Source organism: Agelaius tricolor, unplaced genomic scaffold, assembly GCF_023055355.1.
Source record: "Agelaius tricolor isolate 1412-34295 unplaced genomic scaffold, bAgeTri1.0.p SCAF_8, whole genome shotgun sequence".
In the NCBI taxonomy this organism is placed as follows: Eukaryota; Metazoa; Chordata; class Aves; order Passeriformes; family Icteridae; genus Agelaius; species Agelaius tricolor.
Window position 1 is genome coordinate 30126734 of NW_027269268.1, and position 22439 is coordinate 30149172.

The 22439-nt window shown below is 35.2% G+C and overlaps 1 protein-coding gene across 23 annotated transcripts in view; it reads left to right on the top strand.

The window, feature by feature from the left end:
* TENM3 (teneurin transmembrane protein 3) overlaps nt 1–22439 on the top strand; it is a 1291378-nt gene that overhangs the window by 29521 nt on the left and 1239418 nt on the right. For all 23 annotated transcript variants that reach the window (XM_071432135.1, XM_071432137.1, XM_071432120.1 and 20 more), the window contains exon 2: nt 21115–21231. The gene's annotated coding sequence lies outside the window, so the exon portion shown is untranslated. The remainder of the gene's footprint in view (nt 1–21114; nt 21232–22439) is intronic.

Below are 22439 nucleotides of genomic sequence, written 5' to 3' on the forward strand. Positions count from 1 at the left end.
AAGAACATTTGTCTTTCATGGTGGATTAAAACAGCTTCAGCCATTCCCAAACTTCCATGTTGTTTTTGTGAATGTGAGAACTGATTGTATGACACAAAATATACTGTCTTATTGAAGCTAAATACTTAGAGTTGTTAGAAATAATGACAATAGATTCTATAATATAAAGTGTGAGGTTTCTTATGGTTCTTTTTGAGTGCCTTCTAATTTTTTTCTCCTGTATCTAAATTGCATTAGTGTACACTCCTTTGCTACATTTTATCTGCAGATAAAACAAAACTTTGTTTTATGTTATTTGGAAAATATCACTATGAATTAAAATAAAATGTGTATTATCACCTTGCTTGGTGGGGTTTTTGGAGGTTTTCTTTTGGTAGTTTTTGGGGATTTTTGTGACTGTTTGTGAAGCGCTTTATAAATATGGGTGTGTGTATTGTGGGCATCTGTGCCTGGCAGTTGGCATGCTTTGTAGAGTTTATTCAACTTCTTAAAACAACTAAAAATTTATTTTTAAATGAATGAATTTTACCTCAAGCTGTGTCCTGCAGTTAAAAAGAAGGCATAGAATAATAATAAATAAATATCATTAAGTTTGAATTACATGCTTTAAGCTGTATTCGTAAGTAAAACATCTTCCTCTGAGGGATTGTCTAAACAAAAAAAAACAGATTTCAAATGACATTTCCTGATTCACTGGTCAGTGACCATAACAGTACAGTGGAAAGGATTCAGATAAGGGTTTTGCTGTATTTCTGAGTCTCATGACCAAGAGCCTAGAAAACAATTCTACCAATAAAAAATTATAGAATTCTAAACTGATTTGCAGTGCAGAGCTCCTACAGTCTGCTTCCTGCAAATTTGCTCTGTGTTATTTCAGCTTGAAACACCAAAATCAATCAGTTTTAGAAACCAGGATCATGCCTAAAATTAAGAAAAAACCCAGCAGAATTCAAGGTTCACAATACAGTTTGGGTGTAGGCAGAATTTTTTAGTGACTTATATCTTGGTTAATTTTAGTAATGCTTCTGAAATTTGGCATGAGATGTATATTCTAAATCAAAATGGATAAAATGTGTAAAAGTCTAAATAAATTCTTAATTTATTACAGCATTTTGAGTGCAGTGTCTAAATGTAGCTGAAGTTATTTACTAGCAATACTACTAGCTTGAAATTATTTTTAAGAGAGTAGTTATTTAATTTTTTTAGGATCCTAGTGTAAATACAGACTGAAAGAGATAATGGCTTCTCCTTGTATTTTGTTGTATTATTATAGGTTATTTTATTAAAGAATGCTAATGTATGTTAAATTGGGGAGATTGCATTTGGTATTTGGGATCCTTAGCTAAGATGCTGAGACTTTTGCTGCAATATTTTGCAATGATTTTATGATCTAAAGTAAAGATATGTTAAGTAGGAAGCATTAGTAGTACTGTCGACTGTTAGAGCTGTTGTCAGCACTCCAAGTTCTTCCCCAAGGTCCACACCATCCTGCCCGCATGCCCTGAGGTCCAGGGCTAAACTATCCAGCTCCAACCTGGGTACAGCTGCCCAGGAGCTGGCAGAGCTGGCCTGAGTCAGTCAGTGTGAAACAGCTGCTCTGTAAGACACAGCTGTGAGCACAGACCCTTGGTCTTTCCCGAAGATGGGTTGTTGGACTCTACCCTGGCCTTTACTTATCCTAACATCCCCTCGCTGACCTGATGTTAGATGTGTCTCATCACTGTGGATTGGTCTAGTGATCACAGAGCTATGGTTTTTACCCTGACTTCTTCCAATATAGTTTCATGATTTGCAAATGTCTATTTGATAAATACTGTACCTCATTAATGGATATGCAATGAATTGGTTTTTATTAAAATTTAATTTGTCCTCATGTCTTTACTGAAGAATATAATGATGGTGCACTATAACACTTGTTTTGGTTTTGTGATACTAAAGGACTAATGATAGTGTCAAGGTTTGTGTAAGAAAAAATCAAACCAAACCAATAACAACAACACCCACAGAACCCTGCAAAGCCTGGAAGTGCAACGTACAAGATCTTTCAGCTTACTAGTATTTGTCAGGTTCTTAAATGAAAAAAAAAATTGTCAAATGCTTTCTGGATCTTAAACACTGTAATACACTTTCTTTCTATAGCCAGTTAGCAACCACAGGTCCTCAATATCCTTTTTCCTTCAATGCAATTGTTCTCTCACACACTGCAGGATAAAGGATGGATGTCTGGTGTGGTTAACTTCCCTTATGAGGGCGCTGTGTAGAAGGGTGCTTTCTTTTCTCTCTATTGTATATTTATCTAAGGAAGGAGGAGGCCTATTCCTGTTAATTAGTGAGAACAGACAATACTTTCTATATACAGTATCTTGAGAACAGAAAGAGTCTATTTCATGTGGATGCCTTTTTCTTTTTTTTTTCTTTTTTTTTTTTTTTTTTTTTTTTGTTAAAGTGTTTCAGCTACTTTCAGCTATGTCAGGGTCTCTGCCAAAGTTGCTATACAGGAGCGAGGCTTTGAAATGCTCTAAGAATTCTGGTACTGCTTTTAATAAATGAAAATAGCTATCAGTAATGCATTACTGCATTATAGGACTTTCAAATCACTGCACCCAGACTGTGATGAATCACAGTATGAAGTGAGAATAAATGTGCTGAAAAACACAGTGAGAGTCTGTTTGCTCTTGCGATGTTAACTTCAACTGAAAATAGTGTTTTAGAAACGTGGAAGCTCTTACCTTAATTTTCAAGATGTACTATTGAAAAGAGATTGTACAGTCACCTAATCTAAAGCTTCTTTGTAATGAGCAGCCTATCCTCTGATACTGTTCATAAATTGATCAAATTTCCTTTATAGCTTTAATCCTTAAATCTTTGTGCTATGTACATATGTCTAAAGTATTTTTCCAACCATGGACTAACTGTATGTACTTCATGTCTTTGTGGTCACAATACAGCAAGGAGAGTGCTAGGAATTAATTCCTTTGGGTTGTAATAGCAATAGAGAAGAGGATATTGCCTTGATCATGCTGGTATCCTATTATCTTTCAAGTTCATGGCAAAATCCTTAGAAACAGAATTGTGATATAGTTTCTTCTTCATTCTCAGTCATTCATCAAAATGAAATTAGATAGATGCTGATATGCATATTCTGAAATAAGTTCTCTTATGGACAGCACACTTAATTTTGGACAGTCATGAATAAAACTTGCCTGTAGAACACACTACGCATGAACCTTTAGATGGAACTGATTTTTCTTATACCAAAAAAGTCTGGTTAAGTACTTGAAGGAGTAATTTAGTGCCATGCTTGATAGATGACCAGTAGCATTGCATCGTCTATTAATAGTGCATACTACAGTACAGAAACATATTCATATTGATTTCACTATGTCCTGTTAGCAACCAGACCCTAAAAAAATAATTGGGAAAATCCACAATAACTAAATAAAATTACAAATTCATAGTAGAATGTATTTCCTACATCCTTGAGTATAAATTATTGTCTTCCTTAATCCCTCATTATTTAACAGAGGAAAGCCATTTTCTGAATTTGCCAAAGTAATATATTAAAAGCAGCCAAAACACATTTTGATAGGAATACTGTCTCAGTAATAATGTGGATAGATCTGTACTAGCACCCCATATCTATGAAACAAAATATTCCACACTAAGTTTATGCAACTGACTTGGTCTTTTAGCTTAACTTAGACAATTTTTCCTTTGGGGGTCTGAATCTTTCTAAATATGGAAAATTAATGTAGTGCAATATTTTCTGGGTGACATTAAAAAAGGTTCTTTTGTTCTTGGCTTAATCATTAGTAGGTGTACAAAAAAGCAATGACCAAAAAAAAAAATCACATTAGAAGTTACTGACCAAATGAAAAAAGGCAGTGGAAAGCAATTAAGTATATGAAACCATTGTAATTAAGTATATGAAACCATTGTAAGGATTATGAAGGTTGTAGATTACCCTGGGTTATACCACTCCATAAAACTGATTTTCATCTCCGTATCTGTAACCACTTCAGGAAAAAAATCCCTCCTGAAAAGACTCCTGAGTAGTTTCTATGCTCTGAAGAATATAAAAATCCCTGGCAGGGTAGTAGTGTTTCTCCTGAAACCATACATTCATTACTTTTCCATCAGAAAAGTTAGACAACTGGTGTGGAAAATGTTCTTTCCTACTTAACCCCTTGCCAACAGTGGTACATACTGTAGAATCTACTTGATGATGTCAAAGGAAAAGCACTTTGATGTAAAAACATCCCATTTATGATCTCCTTTTTCATTTTGCAAGATCTTTGCTCTAAAAAAAAATTAAAAATCCCTCTTTCATAAAGATTCGGTAATACTGGAAATACGAGGTCTCATAGTAACTTGTTTTCTGTGTTAATGCAAATCACATCTCTCCACAGGATATTTATGGTGCCTTCTTAGCTCAGCACCGGTCTGACCAAAAGTATGGGGTCTATTTTAGGTGCTGAAAGAGGGACTGAGGGAAGAGAGATTTATTGCAGGTTCAAAGGTAGAAGCCCAGGAAATTACTTCAGAACAGATGAAATACCTATTACGTACAGCCAGTTCTCTGGCTTCAGACATCAATTAGAGATTTAATGTTTTCCCTGGAGATTGAAGTAGTTTTATTTTGGGTGCATTGATCTACTGCAACTGTATACAATTAACTAATACTGGATGAGTAGACATCAATGTAGGTAAAATTTATAATTCCTATCTTTAGCAAGTAAATAGGAAACACAAGTAAACATGACCTGTTAATTTAATGTTTAGATTAGTAAAAATAATATGATCATTAACACAGGGTAATATTTATGTTTGAATGTTTAATATTTAGGTTTCTGTGTTTTTATAAATCAGTCAGGGAGAAATAAATATGCTAGAGTAAAATTAAATACACCAAAAATGTGGAAGAACAAGTCATTAAATGGCTTTTGAAAAATTACAGTAAATTTTCCTAATGTTGTAATTTTAAATATTATAATTGCCATACAATGTTAAGCCTCATTACACAGAATTGTAATTTTTACTGTGTGGATCTTTTGTTTTTCAGCATAGAAATAGGATTAACACAGATGTCAGCACTTTAAAATCACTAGAAAAATATGTTTCAGGCAACTGTATCTCTGTAGCCACTTATGACTGTAACTAATAGTTTTATGTTGTTTAGAATTTGAGATTTGAAGTTGTAGTCTTTCTTTAAAATAATTTGTCACTATTAATTCAATGGTTTTTTAAATTTTGTTTTATATTTAATATAAGTGAAATTCTTTAATAAAATACACATATCACTATGTGTACTCTCTTTAAAAATTTTTTTTTTTTTTTTATATGGAGCAAATTACTGGCTTTTTAGTTTGGCCTGTTTGTTCTTATTGCTAAGAAAAGAGCCACCATCACATGTCTCTATGTTCAGGTAGTTTACCTTAGCTGATATATATAACCATAAATAGGAAATTATTATATGTAGGTGAGGAAAAAATAAGATATGAGAAACATGCCTCACATTCCTGCTAAATATTTTTAAGCATTTCTTAAATAAATGTTAAATAAGAATTTATTTTTGAATGACTGACTTTGAAAGTACAATGAAAGTACAAAGAAGAATATAATTTCATCAAAGCTTAATTTCATTTTAAGTAAAGTAATTTCAGGCTGAAAATTGTATCATGCTGTGATTATGCAGTTTTCTGTATGTGGATTAATTTACTGTACAAATTTTAGTACTCCTGCTCTATACTGAGAAGAATACTTAGACTTTACATTTCATGTGAAGTAGTTGGTCTATGAAGTTTTTTTCCACAGTTCCTCCCAACAGTCTATTGGATTTTCACTTACAAGTAGGGTATTTGAAATAGTGGTTTTCTGCACCAATATTTTGAATACTTCTGTTTTGCAGAAACTAATGTGAACAATGTGTTGCTGTCACAAGGAAGAGGAGAATTCAAGGCACTGTACTGCTAAAGAAAATAGTTTATTGTAACGCTATTTGCCTTGGTACCAAAAATTCTTAGAGAACCTTAAAGTAGTTTTCAAACAAATCTATTTTATATTTCCTCCAGTGCTCATCCTTTTAGTATTACAGATTGAAAAGATAAACTCTCTTATGCTGTGAGGGTTCTTCATTTAGCTTCTTGGAATCTTTATTTCTGTCTCACTGATTTCTCTTTAATTGGAGCCAACACAGAGGGGGAATATTTTTGAGGAGTAGTTAAGCAATCTGTTTACATTGGTTAAAGTAAAATTCAGTTTAAAAACTTCTCTATAACTCTTGTATATGCCCTTTTGTTACTTTTGCATGGATACTGTTATTGGCCTTGTCATAGAGGTCACTAGTCATGGGCAGAGGTTTGTGTTGTATGCCCTGCTGTATCGGTGGCTCTAAAAACTAAGGGATTAAGTAATTAACTAAGGGATTAAGTAATTAACTAAGATCTAGAATCAAGAGGTGTTACATTTTTTCACATAAAAATCTCCTTTATATATTTATTTCAATTATATTTCTTCACTTCAAAATCTCTTTTCCCAAACAGCATTTTACCCCTAACTCCCACCCATGATAGGTTTAGATTGGATATTAGGAACATTTTCTTTAATGAAAGGTGACCAAATGTGGAATAGGCTGCCCAGGGAAGGGGTTGAGTCACCATCCCTGAAGGTATTTAAAAGGTGGGTAGACATGGCTCTTAAGAACATGGCTTAGCAGTGGACCTGGTTAAGCATTTGCTTAACAGTTGGACCTGATCTAAAGGGTCTTTTCCAGCCAAATGGTTCTCTGATTTAACTCCTACTTAAAGTAGAAGCCCCGTCACTGTGAAGAAATGACTGTTGAAATCATAGAGCAAATGGACCAAAACTAGACTGTGAAAAATAGTATTGCCAGTATTTTCACAGAATCAAAGAATAAGCTGAGTTGGAAGGGACTCACAAGGATTGTAAAGTCAGAATCCTGGCCCTGCACACAACAGCCTCAACAATCACACCCTGTGCCAAGAGCATTGGCAAACACTTCTGGAACTCTCTCAGGCTTGGTGATGTGACCATGCAGGTGTAGACTACAGTGATGTCTCCCTTCAGGCTCCTCTCCTCCAGCTTGAAGAGATCAAGTGACCTCAGCCACTCATGTGGACTTCCCTCAAGGGCCTTCCTCATCCACGTTGCCCTCCTGTGGATGCTCTCTAGTAGCTTAATATCTTCTTTATACTTTGGTACTCAAAACTGCCCTTAGCACTTGGTGAGACTACCCCAGTGCAGAGCAGAGCAGGACAATCCCCTCCCTTGCCTCATGCCATGAGGACAGAGCAGGACAATCCCATCCTGGCCATCCTGTACCTTATGCCCCACAGGACACAGGTGGCCCTCCTAGATCCCAGGGTGCTATTGACTCAGGTTCAACGTTCTGTCAGCCAGGACTCCCAGGTCCATTTCTATGGCACTGCTTTCCAGTATCTCATTCCCCAGTCTGAACATACTTCTGGGGTTGCCACTTTTTTTTTTTTCTAATAAATTTGCCACAAATTTAATTTTTATGTTAAAACTGGTTGTCAGAGTTTCGTGTTTGTCTCTTTCAAAGTCTTGAGACTGGATTTTTTTTATTATCTACACTCATGTCAAATTCTGTTGTTGAAGGCTTTTGCCTCAGGACTACCTGCAAATTCTACAGATTGAATAATTGCACTTCTAATTTCTCCTCTCTGGACTGTTCCAAACGCCGAGGTATTTTAGAAGAGGTGATCGATATTGTGTAGCCAGTTCCAGAGAGGATTGTATCCATGATCTCTGAGTGTGCCATCATGACATTTCCTGAGTAATTTTTCAAGTCATTCTGCATGCATTCTAATATGCTCATTGCTTTCTTAATCATGCTCAAACACAGGAAAATTAACAAAAAAAATCTATATTGTTTCTCAGCTTTCTAGTCAGTTAGTTTAGATGCCTTTGAAACGTGTTAGTAATCTAAACTTTTCCTCCATTAAATTTCAATTGACTGTATCATTGTCTATGATACAGTCACAAAATATACTGAACTAACATGAGCGGTTTTGGAGAAATTTTGAAATACAGCATGTTGGCCTCTCTGACCCTTTGCAGGGTGTAAAGCTGTATATCAAACATTTTGACTAATTTGTAAGGAAAAAAAAAAATCTCATCAGAAAAAGGCAAAAGATGAAGAATTTCCTCTTTTAAAGAACTACTCTATGGGTACTGCCAAGTACATGCTTGTCATTCATATGCTATGATGAAATCGGTTTAAATTTTAAAGTGAATAGCAACCGTAGTGAGTAAATAATGACCCTATTTAAAAAGATTTATTGTTTTTTGAATGATGAACCTCTTTTGAGATTACTGTTGGCAAAATAACATGCTACTAAGTGTTCAGTGTTGCTTTTTGTGTGGATTACCTACACATAGAACTGTTTGGAAATAGTCACAACTATCCTAATTCTGTGGGTTGATCTATGAAATGTTTTAAGATGTTAATCCTAGGACATGTGGGATCCTTTTTATTAATACAGATTGCTACATTTGTGTCTATTGGACTATTTAATTTTCCTCTGGCAATGAAGGTTCAGTTTTTTGGCGTCAATTTTTTTCACCTCCAAAATATTCAAAGTTAGCTGGCCTTCTAGAAGAGAATACTTTATGAAAAAAGTTTCTGCTAAATATTTCCATACAATTCTGTTGGTGCAGACTGCTTTTATACAAGCCAATTGATTTTCTAATGTAGAATTAATTGAACCTGAAAATGTCTACTTCTTAGCAGGGAAAACAAAAAGAAAAAGATACCAAGAGAACTCTTGGTTATTTCAGAATACAATTTATAGATTAAATCTTTTTTTCCCCCTGTGTTTATGTGCATGTATTCTTCCTCAGATTAATGGGAAGTTTACATATACATACAACATGTGTATCATATGACTTAACAAATAATAACATTTTAGGCAAGAATGTTATACCTTGAGCAATGATAAGGAATTTCTCATTGTTTAAACATTAATTAAAAGTATATTTTTAATTTTAAAGTGATTATGCTTACTCAAACTTTTTTGTGGCTATATATAGCCCAGTGTTCATATGTTGCCTGCACAATCCTGATTAGGCAAGTATATTTTAAGAGGAAAAACTGCCTGTCCTTAAAGAAGACTGTACCTGTCATTGAGACAACCAATTTTGCAGCTAATGTAAAAACTTCATAGGGATAGATTATAAAAAGAACAAAGATTCTTGTGATGACAGAGCATTCACTAATATATCAAACCTGAAACTAATGATTAACTCCATTCTTTATTGGATAATTTTAATGACTTTTAGTATAGCTTCAAGACATAACACATACAGTCATTTTCAGATTTCTCATTTTTATAGCCATCAGCAGACTATATCTTAATGGCATTCTGAAAAAGAATTATAAAGGAGTTAGAAAGGTGGCTAAAATGGATTTCTTTACCTACAAACTGTGGTATATCTGACTCTGCAGTCTCAGAATGTAAAATGCCCAAACCAGAGGGAGTCAAATATCCATGAGCTAGAAATGCCCTGTGTGATATAAGAACTCATACAATATGATGGGAGTGTTGCACAGATAGATAATTTCAGCTATATAAAGTAATTTACTCTCCTTCTAGGTTTTATTAGCTTAAACAGATTATTTTGAATTCTGAAACATGGGGTTTTTTTCCCTCCAGTTGTGAAGTTAACAGGTGTTCAGAGCATGTTCAGGTGATACCCATGTTCCACTGACCAGCCTTTCTTTAGTTTTCCTCTTCTCACTGTTACATCTCCTAATTTAGATTTTAATCATCTGACTTTTTCTCTTATCACAGTTTCAACTCTCAGCATAATTCATCTGTGGTGGATGAGGTGTTTGGGGGTTTTGGGGGAGAGGTTAATTATTTTGCTCTATTTTATTTCGCTTTGCATTTCAAAGTGTTTAAATACCCTGAGATATTAAGGCAAGTACCTAGAATGAGCCGTCACCTAAGCCACTGGTCTGTTTCTCCAGAATTACCTACGTCACTAATTTATAAGGCAGCTAAAACTTGGTAGTATGTGCATTTGGAGTAATGGCAGATACATTCTGTCTCTGCTTCATTCTCTAGATTCAGTTTATAGAACGGAGATCAAGAAGGTTGTGTCAATACTAACACAGCAGTCCATAGGCTGTATTTTAATAAAACCTTTCTTTTATATGCCAGTAAAAAGAAGTTATATCAATGGAGATATATAGCAGGAATAAGGAAAAAAAGTTAGATTATTATTGGTGTATTCTTTGGAGGAGAATAGTCAAATCAGTGTCAAACAATTCACCTAAGTTCATGTTGAGAATGATAAAGTGTGATTGAAATAATCAATGCTGTATTTTAAATAGAGTTGGGATAAAAGATTTTACATTCAGGAAGCTAGACCTACCTATTTATGTGTTATTCAAGTGGTGGAAGGCTGCTAACTCAATTGCTTCCTGTCTTCCCCTATAATCTTACTACCCCTTTTAAAGAAAATACCTGATTTCATTCTTGAAAAGCTGAACTACTATTCAACTGTTCTACCTTGTTATAATGTTCTCGTGCAAAAAATGTCACATTTTTGAATTAAGCTCTGTAAAACATCAGCTGACTTTGACTTAACTTGATTACATTCTAAGTTGAACAATGTGTAGGAAAATCCCCTTTAGCTGTGTGACTTAAATCCATCAAGGGAATAGCCCTCATCAGGTTCTTACAGTCACTCTTAAGGATGGAAAGAAGAGGAGTGAATCTGTCCTTGTACTCCTATTAAAAATGTATGAACATAAATCTGGTACGAACTGGAAACTGAACATGGAATCACTGTTCTCTTTCCAGGCTGAGATCTATAACAGGTGCAGAGATATGTTAAGACTTCTACAGAAGGAGGTTTTTCTTTTATCCTATTTTATCCTTTTATCCTGTTCTTGTTCTTAAAAACCAAAAACACAACAGAATGTTTTCATGAGTTTGATTTAGAAACTAACCAATGCTGCCAAAAAGAACTTGAGAATAGGCATTTTGCAAACCTTCCTGAGACTACTTTCTTCAAAAAAATTAAAATTTTCTTCCAAATTCCCAACTTTGTCTTTAGTGTAGAAATTAAATTACATCAAAGTTTAGGAGAACCTAGAAGAAAACAATTCTGAATTAGCATGTAGTCAATATAATGCACATAACATTTATTAAAACTAAAAGTAAGTGTAGAAATTGCCATTTACTTGGTTATAAGCTTGTGTTGATACAGAAAGACTGAAAAAATAATTGCAGAAAGATCAGTAAAGGGATGCTGAGATAGAGGAGACAAGTGATCAAGACCTCGGTTGGGCAAAATAATTTGGAAGAACATGAATACAGACAGAAACTCTGTGGAAAGTTCAAGTTTTTTATGAAAGGGTATTACCTGACAGTATTTCAAAATTTGCTTTAGCTTTTTCCTGTTTGTACATTAGCTCTGCTATGTGATATTTGCTCTTTGATTTGGATTTTTTCCAAATGCAATATATGAATCCCAATAGTTTTCTCAGGATTAATATTTCAGGTATTTTTGTTCTGAACAGTGGTCTCCAATTTATTCTTGCTTGTCACTCTTTCTGCTTCCTTAACTAACACATATCTAGTACCTATTAAAACCCACAAAATAAATCAAATATTTTTAGCTCTGATTTTTTGCATCTTATTAGAATAACTTCTAGTTATGTTTTTGACTACCTAAGTTTTTTTCTGAACTCATTAGTTGTTCAGCTCTTAAATTGTATTTGTTTTGGTGGAAGACTTTTCCTGTTTTTAAATAGTTTGATCAGATTATGCCAATAAATGAACATCAGATAGAAATATAAATTGAGATCTAGCCACACTGTCTGAACTTGAGGCACCTATTTTAAGAGTCCTAAACTTCAATGTCTTCTAAAGGTACTCTCTTTCCATTTCATGATATAGAGAATTTAGATGCTCAATTTACGCTCCCTCGTGTATTACCAGTGGTGTTAATACATACTGTATAGTACAAGTAATTTCTGCCTCATTTCTGTTTAACCACTTGTTTAGAAGTTTTAGGCCTATATTCAGTTTTTTATGCACTCCATTTTTGTGGTAGATAAGAATTTTTTAATTATTTTCTGAAAACAGTTATTTCCATTTCGTATGAATGCAGTTCATCAATGAAATAATTAACCCCATTTTTTTGCCAACAGATAATTTTAGTACCTGCTGGATTTCACTTGTGGCAGCAGTTGTCATTGTTGGACCCTAAAGTCTGTTTTTGTTGTGTAGATGTGTATGTGTGTGTGAATACATATTTATATCCTCCTGCAAAGGTCACACTCCTGCCATATATGATGAAGTGTTCATGAAACACTACATGGCTTTAGCACATTTTCTCTACAAATGCCTCAATTACCATATGTCTGTGCATGCCATTACTGCATCCTCACTAAAATGCTCTTGCATAGCTTACAATAACTCTTTTCTAAAACAGGTTATTTTTACGTAGTTTGAATTTTGGCTAGCCAGACCTCTGGTACTCAGTTACAATTAAATCAGTGTTATTCTTTTCTAAAGCCAACATGTGTCCTAGTCTTATTACTAAGTTTCACCTAGGGATATGCTTTCACCTGGGGTGAGATAGCTATGAAGTGTAGCTGAGCCAAATGCAGAGGGTGAGGAGAAGCTCCTGCTGTGTCTTTTCTGCTGAACCACTGAAAGCAAGCAGATGTAGAGCTGAAGTTCTTGATAGGGAAGGTGTGTAATAAAGTCTTTACAACATGGGTGAAGGGAGGGATGTTAACATCTTTGGAATGTTCAAGCAGCAGAACTTCAAGCAGCAAGTTTGTTACAGAGCACAGACAGCTTGGCTCCTGGAATGGACAAGTGTGTCTGCGTTACCTTGAGTTTCTGAGCTTTGGGGTAAAATTACCGGTTCAAGGTGAGATATGTGATAGGCTGTTTGAAAAGGCTGGACCTTCCCAGTACCTCAGCCAGTGGGGAAAGGAGGAGGGCAATGTCTGGCCGGGAGTTTAGGATCAAAGGAGGCTGCACCCTCCAAAATGCGGAGAGAGGAAACCCTGTGGGTGTGCACCCCAGTGGATTCTTCCTTTATTCCAATGAAGTTGCAGGACTCCTCTGTATCCTTTTTGGACACTGATTTTTCATAGTGTGATTTTCTGTACATTCTTCTTCAAGACTCTGCTGACAATAGAAGGCAGTGATTTGTGGGATTTTGGGGATATTCAGATTAATAAAAGACTAAAGATCTGACTGTGAAAATGACCCTATTTATAAACACTGTGATTAGTAAGGAATTAATTCCCTTGAACTCTTTTAAGAGTTTTGCTTCCTTTGACCAGTACATCCCCATCCTTGATCCAGTACATCCCTTTGTTTGGGGTCCCTCCTCAGAGGGCACAAGCTCAGGTTGTTCCTGGGCTACTGGGCCATGAGGGAATGGCTTTATGGACATCTGAGCCTCTGCCATGGCAAACCTGGGATGGATCTGGTGAGAAACCTGCTCTGACTCTGGGATGGGATGTGTGGGAACCCCTAGGGTCACTGCTGACCTCCCTGTGGAGGGAGATTGGCCCCAGCCGTGGAAGTCTCTGGTGCTGGGAATGTGACTGAGAGTCTTGTGAGCAAGCAGCACTCTTTTTATCCTTACTGCAGGCTTCACCCTTCTTCTATTCATGATAGAAACCTTTTTACAGTTGTCTGGTATTGTATTGCATGATACCTTTAATTTTAAAAATTAAATAAAATATATACATTTAGGCCAAAAAAGTATAGTTCCGATCCTTTAGATGACACAGATTATAGAATATTTCTGAGTTCTATTTAAACTAAGATGTTTGTATTAACATTTGAACATAGAGGAAAGTATTACACCATAGAATTATAGACTATCTCAAATTGGAAGGGGTTACATTAGCATCATTGAGTCCAATTCCCCATCTTGAGCTAAATAATGATCTAAAAATTGCCAGTACTGTGTATTTTGCCAGGTAGGTTTATGTGCAACTGCTACTGTCTCCATCACTGCTCTCATCTCTTCTTATCTTAGATCCCATCCTCCCCATATTGGATCGGGGATTGGATCAGATTCAAATGATCTGGTCCATGTAATTTTTTGGAGTCCCTTTTTTTTTTGGTTACTTATTTATTCTTCAATCTCTCCAACATAATTCTGAATACTTAGAAGCCAAAGCTGAGTATAACTTGAAAGAAAATCATACAGCAAACAACCACCCACCCTGACCTTTTCATTGTTTCTGTTGTCTGAAGGGAGGTTTTGTCTGTGGATCTTGTTTTGTAACTTCAAAATGGGTATATCCAACTGATGGAAAATTGTAATTACTGTCCTTAAGATAATTTATCACCAAACTACATTTGTGACATCAGCCATTATGAGGTCTAATGCATGTAATTGGCAAATGTGTTTGCATCGCATACTTTATTCTAATTGACATCTACCATATTGCTGCTGACAGCCTTTCAGCCCAGATGAATGCTTTTTGCCAAGAGCTAATACTACTTTGCTGAAGTAGTCATGCATGGAGACATGGTAGTGAAGATGCAGAGTAAAATTCACTGTGGTTTTTTACTGCTCAGGTGTCTAGTCACCCCTTCTGAATAGTGAGGCTTTGACATGCATCAAGTAGATTTGTAACAGTTTGACAAAGGCACTTCTGAGGGTTTGTTCAGTACACCAAAAGAGGACCATTGAAATAATGAAAGGCTGCTATGTGCTTTGAAGCACTGAATATAATTCATGCACAGCAAAACTTTATACACTAGATCACTGAAGAAAAATATTTTACTTAAGAAACTATTAGACATTTTCTTTCTTGTAATAGGATTACACTTTGTCATCAGTACTCATGCAAGAGGACAATGAAAGTTAGTATTATGAGTTAGTGAAGGCCATAAGAGACTTTCCAAAGCCATTAAATAGTCAACATACCTACTACAGTGACATCCTGTCATATTGTAAAGAGTAGCCTGTCAGTCTCAGTGAACTAAATTATGATATACTGTTGCATGTAGGCAAAGGTCTTCAGTAATAAAGATAAAATAAGTATAGTGTTAGTGAGATCAGGATGTTTATATCTGGTGTCTTGGCTATAATTAATTCACCCTAAAGTCTTCAGAGGAAAAGAAAACTTAGTGAAACAGTATCACTGTATTGAAGTGGTTGTTCAGATAAAAGAAATATATTGAAAGTGTAAATTACATTAAATTGACATAATACAATAAATATTAAAGCATGAAAGCTACACCTTAAGCCAGTTTTTATAGACATTTGAACCTTAAAATTTAAGTCTTTGTTACCATCATTTCCAGTACTCCTTTTTTCCTATATATTAAGGCATATTTTCTCCTTCTGCCAGAGTTCCTTGAAAATTCTCACTATACATGATAAAAAGCAGTCTTAAAATTAGGTTAAAGCAAAGTTTTATTTCATAATTTGAATGTGCTGTTAGTTTCAAGCATATTTTAAATTGCTTTTCACCATGTTGTTTGCAATTTGCAATAATCAGGAACTTTGAAAAAATAAAACTTTGTTTCATTTTAATACATCTTTTGGATTCAGTAGCTAAAGGTCAGCTCAGAGCACTGTGCTTGAAATATGTTGTCCATGGTAGATGGAGTATTCTGGATTCATTCAGTCATACCTGGATTTCATTCAAAATATACAAGGGAAAGAAACGGCTAGAAACTTTCCTCCTGTTTTTGATAAAATGTTTAATTTATGGAAACACATTTAGTTTTAATAAGCTCTACAAGTTTACAAGTAGGGATTGTTCACATTTTTGTGGATATTGGGTAGAAAGCCTTGTTCACAAGTTCTCATATCATGCTTATAATAAGATATTGATTAAACTGCTATTGCTTTAACTCTCTTCCCAAGCAGCATTACTGCATCATAAAATCATAGAATCATTAAGGTTGGAAAAGAGCTCTAAGGTCATGAACTCTTTATGGCATCATCTCAAAATACATATACGTGTCTCTTACAACATGCATATTGTTTAAAAATTCTTCTGTATATTTTTATAGTATACATGTGTGAGGTATGTGGGCTTCTAGAGACCAAATAGACATATGAAGAATTCAGAAAATGTGAAATTTAGCTGTGCAGCAGTAAAAGAATTATGATAGGTTTTTCATGAATAGAATATTTGATATTTTCAGCAATTAAGGTGAATTTAATTTTCACCTTAAAATGACAATTTTTTTCAGGTTCAGGCTGCTTCACAGCATTTTCTCATAGATCTATTGGAAGTGAACTTCATATTTTTACCAGTCATTGGACATAATTTTTCTAGAGATGCCATGTTTTCTATAACATACACTGTACAAATAAGCTGTTAGAAAATTAAATAATGTCTTTAATATTTTAAAAGGCAAAAAAAAAAGGATAGCAACAATAAATATGATTTTACAAAACTCTGAAAATGTATTACTCCATAAATGATATGTCTTTAACCAAATGAAATGTGTCTGAAGGTTTCCCTAATTAACTGCATGGAAAACAATTTAAAAATTGTAAGAAATCATCAAAGTAGGTGTTTCTAAGAAATTATGCAACTTGAATTTTTTTTAGCATTTTGCTAAAATAAATAGCAACTCTTCTCAAATTTTAAATGACCCAGTTTCTCGGATTTGACATCTGCTTTTTGTACAATGCGATCCATAACCTGTGAGTGTCCATTTCATATAGCAATATATATTTGTAAAGGAATTTAGCTTTCCATCTATTTTAAATATATAATAGCCATAGTGCATAGTTTGTAGGGCGCTGAGGTTGCTCGGCCATGATCTGCTCAGGCAAGAAGAAACGGCTTCTACAAATACCTGGTCCGCAACTTTTCTGTGGACACAGTTAAGGCTGACCAGCCTGTAGTTCCTTGGATCTTGCTTTTTGCTTGTCATAAAGAGAAGCATGACAGCAACTGCCTTCAAGTCATCAGAAACATTTTGAAAAGGACAGGCATTCTCACAGAGACACCTGCCAGCTCCATGAACACCTCTGGGGATGCTGTGCACCAGGGCTGTGAACTTACATAAGTCTAAGCGGGTTAAGTAAGTGATCCACTCCTCTTCCGTCTCCTGCAGGTGCTGCTTCATGTCTGGAGAATCTCTTCAGAAGCTTAGGGATCTTGGAGGCTTGAGGAGAAGCCTTACCAAAGGAAAAAAAGCATGGAATACCACTGCTCTTTGTATATGGCTTGTCTCCTAGACCTGCTGCCCATTGAGGCAGTGGCAGCCACCTCCATTGCTGCCTCCCTGCCCCTGGTGTGCAGCTGCTCCCTGTGGCCTCACCCTGCTGCACCCACCGGGGGCTCACAGCTGCTCCTGGCAAAGCCAGAGCCAGCACACCTTGCCCTGCCCTGCCCTGCCCTACCTCCCTTTCCCACCACAAGGCTTTTAGAATATTGTAAAGTTTTCTAGGCAGGTTGGGTTTTGTCATGAAAAAGGAAATAATAGAGTTTAAACAAGTGCAGTCTTGGAAAAAGAGTGTGTGAGGGTGTGTTTGGTGTTAGTATTTCTTTTTATTTTATTTTTTTAGGTTTTATTTATTTGTTTGATTTATTTGTTTGATTTATTTATCTATGAGCTTTGTGAGTGATGTTGAGTAGAAGCCAAGGCATGTGCTGCTGGAAGATAAGAAAAATAAGGCAAAAAGGGAGACTGGAATGAACAGATAATGTTCTGACACATTTGATAGATTTTCCTTATCTGGGATGCTATTATCATGGAAGTAGTAGAATTACAGGGCTGAACTGCTTTTCTTAGGGTCATTTTATATGTTAGGGGTGGGATATTACAGAGCTGAGAAGCCAGAGAAAGTCTTATGAAAAAAATTAATCTAGTACTCAAAATGAGATACAGATGTTAACATAGTCTTCTCGCCAGGGATAGCTGATATTTCTCATTGCTTTCATATGCCAAAGGGACAACTATCCCAAGGCTTTGTGCAAGCAGCACATTTGTTTTAGACTTACTGTCCTGTTTTAGACTTTTCTTAGACAGTGGACTGTATTTTTTGTTGATAGTCCTCTAAAAGTATATGATGCCCACTATGGCTTGTGGAAAGTTGTCGTCCCTAATTTCCATCCTAATATTAAAGAAAGCAGATTAACCTTATATATCAGAAAAGATGAAGTGTTGAGAAGAAGATGGGTGCAACTCAGCTGGAGTAGGAGAGAAGCTGAAAAATATGGGCAACAAAGGCATAAAATCATTTGCTATTGTGAATGTGTAGCTCATTAATTTATTCAAGAGGAACAGTACCTTCCACCAGTTTCTGTGGCATCATAAAGGAACTCCTGACAACTTGCTATTAAGTTCAGCTTGTTAGGAAAATCAGCTGAGGAATAGGCTAAGTTGTGGAGGTCGTCATGCACACATGTACCCATGTGGTTAACTGAGAGCTTTCTGTATTATATTCCCTGTGAGGTGGCACAGGTGAACCTGGGCAGATGAGACACTTGGTTTGAGTGGTCTTACATTTATCTGGTTTTGCCTTCTGTGTTCTTTCCTGTAATTAAAATACTTTCTGTACTTCTCTGTTTAAAGAGCTTCACCCAGCAATCTAATATAGATGTCCCAAAACACAAATATCCATTTTGAAAATCTGTTGTATTTAAAAACATAACAGATTGCATTTTCATTTTTAAACAGACTCATAAATTTGGAAAATCCCTTCTGTGTGTGAAAATTAGTGCAAGCTAAACAGCTAAAATGCTTTTAAAAGAAATTTTAACTTAAATAACAAAGGAGCTGGTGGGACAGATCTACATACAATTACGTAAAAAAATTAAACATAAACTATCTCACATTCTGTTAACCTCTTTGTGTGAGGTAAGAAGTGTCTTTTCCAGCCTAGCTGATTCTGTATAGAAAGCAGTGGAAGATTCAGGGGTCAGTACTGGAATCTCGGATAGGTGATGTTAGAATCGAATGATTTTAGTAAATATAAAAAATTAGTTACAAAAAAAAGGACAAACTTCTCTCATACAACTAAATACAAATTATCTAACTGTGAGGTTAAGCTCAACTAGAAACAAATAACTATGTTTTGTTTGGGTCTTAGGTGCAAAGGTTATTTGATTTATAAGGCCATAAGATATACATAAAGGAATTAACAAGTCTTTCCATGATGTATAGTAGCATTGTATTTGAGAACTTAAGGATGGTGACATTTCAAAAGCTCAGAAAAGGGCTGAAAGTAAGACCTGAAGAAATACCCAAAGAATTGTGCATGATTGTCTTACCTGAATTTCCCTGAGGGACCTGAAATTATCAAACTGTTCTTTTTACACATCTGCAAGAGATACTGAGATTGAAAAGCATAGATTTCTCAGGAATAAGTCAGTCCTATTTTGTCTCTTCAAAAACTGCAGGAAGCCTTAAGGGTTAGGAGATATTTCTTTAATTTAGTAAACTGCAGTTTTGATAATTATACATGGCATTCTTTTAAGCAAGTTAGGGAACTGTGATCTAGATAAGATTAGACTAAAAATATTATTCCAGTTTTTTGTGTTAAAAAAGATGTAATATTTAGTTTCAGTCACTCTTTTCTGCAGTGACTGGGGTTGTGGGGGAGGAGTGTAACTCTAAAATTCTGTACTGTGCATAATATTATTCTATGGTATTGTTGGTAGTTTTGGAAATAAAGTAGATGCTAATATTTCTGCTGTCCCAGGCTTAAAATAATCCAAATAAAATGTAGAAATACTAGCAAATAATAGACATTCAGTTTGGTGAGAACAAGCAGAAGCACTAAGTAGGAATAATTAACAGCACAATTGGAAGATGGGGAATTCCCTCTAGTGCTGCAGGGAAGAATATGGGGACAGCATATTTACCATGCCATACTGTTATATGTGTGGCCAGTTACAGAAATTTTGCTTTCTTACACAAGTGTTTTCCTTCCTTTAAGCAGTAGCAGAACTCAAGATGTGCTAAAACGCCTAGCAGACATCTTTTGACAAATATGAAAACGCTTCATTCCTCTATCACCCTTTATGAATTGGAGCCATGGCAAACATTTCTGTTTACTGGATTGATGGTCTGTGGCAAAGGCACAAGGGATAGAAACTGCTGAAACAAGATCCACTTGATCTCTAAAGATCTTTAGGAGGATTATGTGTAAGGATCCGGTAAAATAACCTGGAGGCTCAAGTTGTCTAAACAAAATGCATCTGGTAATTGATAATTCATTAAATTAAATATTAAAGGCATCAAAAAAAGACTAAAAGACTGAACCAAGTTTATTTGGCATAAAAATGGAAAGAATGGGGGTTGCAATATGTAAAATTTTTGAGAAAGGAGATCAGCATAAACTGATATAGATATGACAAGAAGCAGGAGGGATTAATTTGAAGCAAAGGCTAGATGTATAATTAAGAATGGTTATCTCCTGGGGTAGATTTTTTTTTTTTGGAGGGTGATTCAGCTTTGACTTCAGCTACTTAAAGGGAGCAGTACCAGCCCTTGTCAGTATTGGTTTGGATGTGAAGATACCTCTGAATCCCACTTCCTTTAAGAAATACCAAAACAGGCCATCTTTAATGCCTTATTCCTGGCTCTTCTGCTTTCTGTAGAATTCTGCCAACTGTGTAAATAAGAATCGGAAGGAAGAGAAACTGCTTCTTCTGCTACTACTGAAAGACAAAAACTATGGATTAATTCTACTGTTAAATAACTGTGTCTGTTTACTTCATATATTCTGTATAGCCCATTTGTTCTACATGCTGAACGGAACTGCGGTTGTGCTGTTCTGGACGGCTGGACCAGTTCCCTCTGTGGTCATTATGCTTCTCCTCTCAGGCTACCAGATGGCTGTTTAGGTGTAATGATGACATCTGTTTGATTCTACTTGGCAGTCTTGAGATTGTAGAACTCTGGAATCACTTGGGTACTACAAAATTAAATGAAGATAAAATTTTAACTTTTGTCTTCTATAATGCCCTATTGATGAATAATCATATGGAATTTGCCATAAATTATTGTTGGACATGTTCTCATTTTTTAATTTCTAATAATTTGGGTTATGTTATTTTCTGTATTTAGTTGTACTTACTCTGTACTGGTTATTTCCTAGGTGTAGCTACAGAAAGATAGAAAATTGATCACAGGAACAGAACATACTCTGGATTTTCTTCTGATGAGCAGACTACAGTGATTGAAGTATTGAATCCTTTTGCAACACCACCTTCCTGTAAGTAGGCTCAGTCAATGGAAACAGAATTTTGTTGGGTTTCTGTGTAATTCAGTACTCTGCAAGGAAAATGGCTAATTTAGTATTCTGCCAGAGAAACAGTTACAAATATTTATATGCGCACATAGGAAAGAACAATGTGAAGGCTTAAAGCTTGTTCTGATGTTCCTCCACTGTCTTTTCTGAAAGTCAGGTTGAGGAAGGAAAATCATGAGTCACAGGCATTATTAGATAGCTTTTGGAAATGATAACTCTGTATACTGTAGGAGATGAAATAATGAATTTGTATAGAAGAAAAGCAAGAAAATAGAATTGTAACATGAAGGGATTATAGGGATATCTGTATTTGTTCTTATCAGGTTCTTTCTGTGTCTCTAAGATAACAAGTAGTCATAGTCTCTTCCAGCTAGAGATGCACAATATGAACACTAGCAGACAGCATAAGCATTGTCCATGGCTGCCCTTGGATCTGTGCTTCTTAGTTATTGTCAAGGGACAGAGAAATGTAGTTCTGAGATGGTCAGAGTGACAGTCTAAGGATATGTTGGGACTAGTAAATATTGAATATTTCTTAATTTGGATTTTATCACTACTACAAGCTCAGATATAACTATCTTTATTGTTATGGCAAGGAATGGATATTTTGAGATATTTTTAATTAATGAAGCATTTGGGTTTGTAAATTAAGGCCTTCTATTGACAACAGGTATTTGGATTGATATACCAGTTTTCTGGATTCAGAGTTAGAACTTCCACGTGCAAAGCAATAACATTTTGGAATTACTGTGATTTATTAATTAAAGAAAATTCTAAAAAATGTTGTATTGCCATATTTGATAGACTGACATTTTATAATGTTGAAATGTGTAGATATGTGAATTTTCCTAGATGATAAAAACACATGATGCTGATTAGGGAATGACATACCTGTATTCCTATGATATACCAAACTTCTTTAGAAATTTGACCCTGAAAGTCAGATGTTAACTGGAATATTTAGTGCAAAGGAACTAAAATAGGGATTCAAAATGATGAAATAAAAATTTTTACTGTATTGAGCATTTAACTTGTCATTGTCAAACATATCAATATCATTTTTGCACTTTATTTTCTGTCATATCATAACATTTACATCTACTGAAACAGCTCTTGAATATTCAGTAGTATTGTATTGCTGTTTGGTTTGATTTTTCACTTAAAGTTGACTT